The 6,033-nt window shown below is 35.2% G+C and overlaps 1 non-coding gene across 1 annotated transcript; it reads left to right on the top strand.

Moving 5' to 3' along the window:
* Nucleotides 1-5,755: 5,755 nt before the first annotated feature.
* Trnad-auc lies at nt 5,756-5,828 on the top strand. Its single transcript has one exon. It is a non-coding gene; the product is annotated as a tRNA-Asp (tRNA).
* Nucleotides 5,829-6,033: the final 205 nt, after the last annotated feature.

Raw genomic sequence — 6,033 nt, 5'->3', positions numbered from 1 at the left:
AACCAGGAATACATAAATATAATCATGGTGTAGTTGAAATAATTTGCAACAGACCTCTCGCAACTGGCGGTATGAAGTAGTTTGGCATGCATTTAATTCCAGGTGAAAGTTACTTGGTGGTTGTCTTATAACAAAGAGCAGATTTCATCACTTCTCTATCTAGAGATTGCGAACTGATATAACTTTACTTCTAAACTCATGTTTACTTTTGAACTTTCTCAGTTTTTAAGCCAGCTCTTAACGGTTTGGTAGGACAATTTAAATATTCTCATTAAAATCGTCTCAATTTCGGATACGTTTATTTATTCTTGATTTATTGTTATTTGATCTCTATGTGACCTATGTAAGAAAATGCCCCTTGGGCAGAATTAAACAATTTATTTAAACAAATATTTTTAACCTAGAATTATTTTTGTTTGATTATTCAGAAAAAATAGAAATTTAAACTTTTTTCTTGATGATTTTCTCTGGGAAAACAACGTTAGAAAAAAAAAAGATAAATGGAGGAAAATCTCGTTGGATATTTTGTTCGGTTTGTCAAAGGTGATCTGTCATTGTCGTCAGATGACAATACCACACAGGGACACATTCTACAAAAAGAGCTTAAAATTTTTCTTGAATTTACTTTGAATGGTTGACCAACAATGAATAATAGATCATCGTGTGATAATTATTCTGCTAGTCAATACTTCTAAGTAAGTCAAGTCAACAAACCAATATTTCCATTAGAGAAGGAAATCCCCTTGTGCAAATATAATGTATGCTTCTTGATTTCTTGTCAAACTTCCCAAGAAATTTTAATGGTTTAGCTTGATCTTAGACTGTTGATTGAATTCAGCTGCAGACGTAAGTTGTTCTTTGTTGACGAGGTTTTCAATTACCGGATCTTTAGAATTGCGCAATAAAATCTCGTTTATTGCAATAAACATTTGGTGCATATTCGTCTTTATTTTACGCTCTGTTTTAACTTTATGAATAATAAACATTTTGGAGAATGGGTGAGGTTTATATTTTCCATTAAATTTATGCGTAGTGTATAATATGCCGAAACCACGCATGCGAGGATTATCTTCTCCACCGTTAAAAAGATTGCCGCCAGGTAAAACCAACTGTGTTGAATAAATTTATAATCCGGCTATGACAAAAACGTCTGAGTTACCATTTTATTTTAAGTTAAAATTACTAGTTTTCGTGGACCGCTTGACCAATTAATATATTTCAATTAATTAAGGTTTTTAGTTGAGATAAAAAAGTCAGTGTCACGAGCGAAAGTGTTCATCTAAGAAAAGTCAGTGTCATAGCTGTCCCTTCGGATATCAAGTTTCCATACAATCATAGGCTCATTAAGCATAGATTTATTCATCATTATGTNAAAAAGTTGTATTAAGAAAAGAAACTCTTGGTGTGTTCACCTAAGAAAAGTCAGTGTCATAGCCATCCCCTTGGATATCAAGTTTCCATATAATCCTAGGCATATAAAGCATATATTTATTCATCATCATATAGGATACAACTTGTCAGGCCGAACTAAAAAATTGTATTAGCAAAAGAAACTCTTGGTGTGTTCACCTAAGAAAAGTCAATGACACATTCATCCCCTTGGACATAAATAGATATTTATTGGAACGCAAAAATTGTGTGGTATTCTTTAGTAATATACTGTTAAAACTAAAATTTACCAAGTGATTTATTACATTTCATAATATACATACAATAAATTAATCCGATGAAATCTGGTTTTAATAAAAACTATATCATTTATAACGCAAGGCTTGATCCGCCCTTTAGCTGTGCTGAATTATATAAGAATTTAATCCAGAGTTTTGTACAATACCACTCGTGGATTATCAGACACAATTGGCTTTTCAAACACCAACATAAACAGACGTCTTATAAAAACCACCAGGATTATCCGGCCAAGATTATCCTTTATTTGTCAGAGGTTTGAGGGGGAAAAATATCATTCTACATAAAACGTAAAAAAAAGTTTGATTTCTGTCCTGAAATGATGAATTATGATTTATTTTTATTATACCATAATAAGGTATTTAAAACTAAATTTTTCTCGTTGCCGTCCAATTAAATTGCCATAAAAACGTAACCTTTCCTTTTGCTGTAAGTTCTTGTTCTTGGGATGTGTTTTACAGAAAATATACATAAAAGGCAAAAATCGTTAAAAGCGTAAGGCCAGTTGCAAGCCCTCCGAGGCAAAATACTTTTCTATACTTTCAAAAAATTATTAAAAGTACTTCTAAGGCTCAAAATCTCATGGGACGAGTTTCATTGTGTGCATAAAAGGTTGTAGTTGGTTGTAGTTTACTTTACAAAATCATTTTAAAGTTGGAAAATATTCGCAGCCTCCTTAAAAATTGTTAAAACCGATGTGACCGAGGGGTTAGGGCATTCGACTATAGTATTTGCCACGCTAGCGGTTCTGGGTTCAAAACCCGGTAGAGCCCTCGAATTTTTATTTTATATTAATTTGGAAAAGTATTGTCCGGGACACTTGAATGGTAGTTGGACGTTAAGCTCTCCTGTATAACAGTAATTACTGTTTTTCATCCTGGTAATAATAATAAAAATCTGAATTTGTTAATATTTTTGACTTCGAGATCATTTTTCTTTCTTTCACAGAGGGCTGTTGAACAAAATTGGGCATTGTTTAATTGAAAATAAAGGAAGGGAGAGAGAGACGGAAAAGGAAGGAGAATAATAAGATCCGCTCTACACCCTTTGACTGTTACAACTTCCATCTTCGTAATTATGATATGCAAATTGCGGGTTAACAACTCTGATAGTCGGACTGGATGAATTTCGACAAAAGAGGCGGAAGCCAATAAGGCATTGAGACCGTGGCAAGCCGGACTAGGCAATTATCCTGCTTCTTCTGACAGCTCTACCCACCTAATAACATTATCCCTTGAATTGAAAAGGACAATTTCAGAATACTGGATGAAGGGCTGAACGACGGTAATTATTTTGGACGTGTTAATAGGAATTTATAACTTAGCACAATGCGAACAATTATTTAAATAAATTTTAATGAAATGCATCGTACAGATCGTTTTCAAGATACCTAAACCGAATAGATTCCTTTACCATCAGCACAATGCGGACATCTGAGCTAATTAAAAAATAATACTTGTGAATATCCGGTTTGTTTAGCATTTTCCGGATGACAACTGATACGTGCAAGTAGACGTCACCGACACCAGAAAGTTCCGCTTGGCAGAGCGGTCAACCAACCAGGGTGAGATTCTGACACTGATGCATGCAAGGAAATGGCTGTTGGTAGCGCTAATGACAATCCCAACCCTGTCACAAACACTGCCATAATTTACATATATAAATCTCAAACACATCTATCGCCTGGCAATTCGAGGTATTAAGTGATGTGTGAGTTCAGCTCTAAAGGGAGAAAAGGATCCAGGAAGAGAGTGAAAACTATGTTTATTCGACATAAATGTATATGTCAAGAAAAACTCTTAAGAAATGTCAGAGCATTGCAGTATTAAAAAAACCTATCAGCTGAACATCTTTTCCCACCCAGGCGGAAAAACAATACCTTTGGGCTATTTGTTTAACTACTTTCAGCCAGCATGACCAATATTTAATATGTACGTAATTTCAATTAAGACAGATATCCGTTGAACCATTCTTTTCAAGTACCTCCAGAATCTATTTGGAAGATCTCCAACTATAATTAAACAATATCAATATTATTCTAATTTTTATTTAACACCACGCCATCCTACCCCGTTTTTCGTAAAATATGGTAGACACTATAGGACTATCTGGGGAAATAAAATCTATTATTAATCAGTTAATATTTATGAAAGGTATTGTTTGAGATAAAAATATTAATTAATGGAAAAATGTTAATTGGTCAAACGGACCACGAATTGTAATGGATTTAATAATTAAACTGAAGTATACCTTCACGAAAACTCTCAGTGGCCATTTCATTTGTCGCCGAGAATCAAATAGATTACCCGACATTTGAAAAAAATGGCAAAAAGAAGAGAAAATTCGAGAAGCTAGTTTGAGATGGGAAGTTTGTGTCCGAGCGGATCGAAGTCATGACAGCTCAAGTGGTAGAGTAGTGGCGTATTTAGCCGAAGGTCGTGGGTTCGAATCCGGCTCGTGACGCTGACTTTTTTATCTCAACTAAAAACCGTAATTAATTGAAAGATATTAATTGGTCAAGCGGCCAACGAAAACTAGTGCATTTAACCGCTTTTTATCTTTGAAATTACTACACCCACAAAAATTATTTAAAACTTATAAATATCTTTTCAGAACACGCTAGAATATTTATCAGAAGGAAAATCTTGAAAAGTCACTCATTTCTACTCTAATAACACATTGAACAAATGCGGCGAGTGAAACATTCAACCTTTTCCTTCACAATTTTCGGTTAACTTTGATCCACATTAAAGGAAAATTCGGGAGGTGAGGTTGAGATGGTGTCCGAGCGGATCGAAGTCACGATAGCTCAAGTGGTAGAGTAGCGGCGTATTTAAACGAAGGTCGTGGGTTCGAATCCAGCTCGTGCCGCTGACTTTTTTTATCTCAACCAATACCTTTCATAAATATTAATTAATTGAAAAATTGGTCAATCGGACCACGAACTGTAATGGATCTATTATTAATGTTAACGGTGGGACTACTTGTTCTTCCATAAAGACTATGCGTATACAATCATGTATGTATAACCCAAGAACTACATGAAAATTTAACCCACGGCTTATACAGTACCATTTTCGGATGATGGACGATTGGCTTTTCAAACACCACAATTAACAGCTGTTTTACTAAAACATAGATTACCCGGCCAATATTACCCGTGATTTGGTAGAGGTTCGAGCAACAACAAAAAGTGGAAAAATTAGGAAATACTGATGTAAATACAGCACGTCTCCCTACTTATAACCCGGACGTCGCGCCATTTTTTCCTTAAAGAAGTTTGATTTGTGACATGAACCGATGTATACATGGATTTCTACCTTAATAATCAACAGGTCAGTAGATTGTAAATTTCTAAATGAAAAAATTTAGCTCAAACCAAAATGAATCAATGTCGCCACATAACAATGACCATTTTGGCATTTGAGACGCAACAAACGGAAGAAAGAATAGGCGTTCTGCCTCTTTCTGCTTATACTCCTGATGCCACGCTGTTATTTTCCGGGCAGCCAAATTAAGGAAACTTTGTTCATTAAGATTTGTTGTCTCGATTAATAAGAAACAAATTTCAACAAAGGGGTAGCTACTGTTTTTCCGATGGGCAGCTGGTTTTCCCTCTTGCGAATTCAAAGCATATAGATTTATTAATTTTTGGCCAGAACCTAAAGTTGTGACGAAAAATTTACACCTTTTTTAAATAATATTAATAAAACGAATCGTAATTAATAAATTGAGCAAAGAATCGGTTCAATATGATGAAGAGTTCACTATTTTTCGTGGTCCGCTTGACCAATTAATATCATTCAAATAATTAAGCTTTTAAGTTGAGATAAAAAAGTCAGTGTCACAAGCGAGATTCGAACCCATGACCTTCGTCTCAAAACGCCGCTGTCTAACCGCTTGAGCTATCGAGACTCGCTCCCCTCGGGCACTAACTTCCCATCTCAACCGCACATTTTGAATTTTCCCTCCTTTTTGCCATTTTCAAATGTCGTGTAATCTATTTGATTCGACAGGAAAATTCAAAAGGTGCGGTAGATATGGGAAGTCACTGCCCGAGGGGATCGAAGTCACGATAGCTCAAGTGGTAGAGTAGCGGCGTATCAAGCCGAAGGTCGTGGGTTCGAATCCCACTCGTGACACTGCCTTTTTTATCTCAACTTAAAACCTTAATTAATTGAATGATGAAGAGTTTTAGAAAAATGTGTAAATAAAGGTAAAAAAACTTTTACGATGATACGAGTTTTCGGTCGAGCTCAGATTGTGACCTTTGTCGCCCAAATATCGCCGTAAAAACGTTACCGGCCTATGCAGTAAAAAGATGTTTTTAAAATTGTGAAAGTAATT

This window comes from Cimex lectularius, unplaced genomic scaffold (genome assembly GCF_000648675.2).
Source record: "Cimex lectularius strain Harlan isolate CLEC.00 unplaced genomic scaffold, Clec_2.1 scaffold233, whole genome shotgun sequence".
Classification (NCBI taxonomy): domain Eukaryota; kingdom Metazoa; phylum Arthropoda; class Insecta; order Hemiptera; family Cimicidae; genus Cimex; species Cimex lectularius.
Note: the sequence above shows the minus strand (reverse complement) of the source record. Positions and strands in the feature narration are given on the sequence as shown.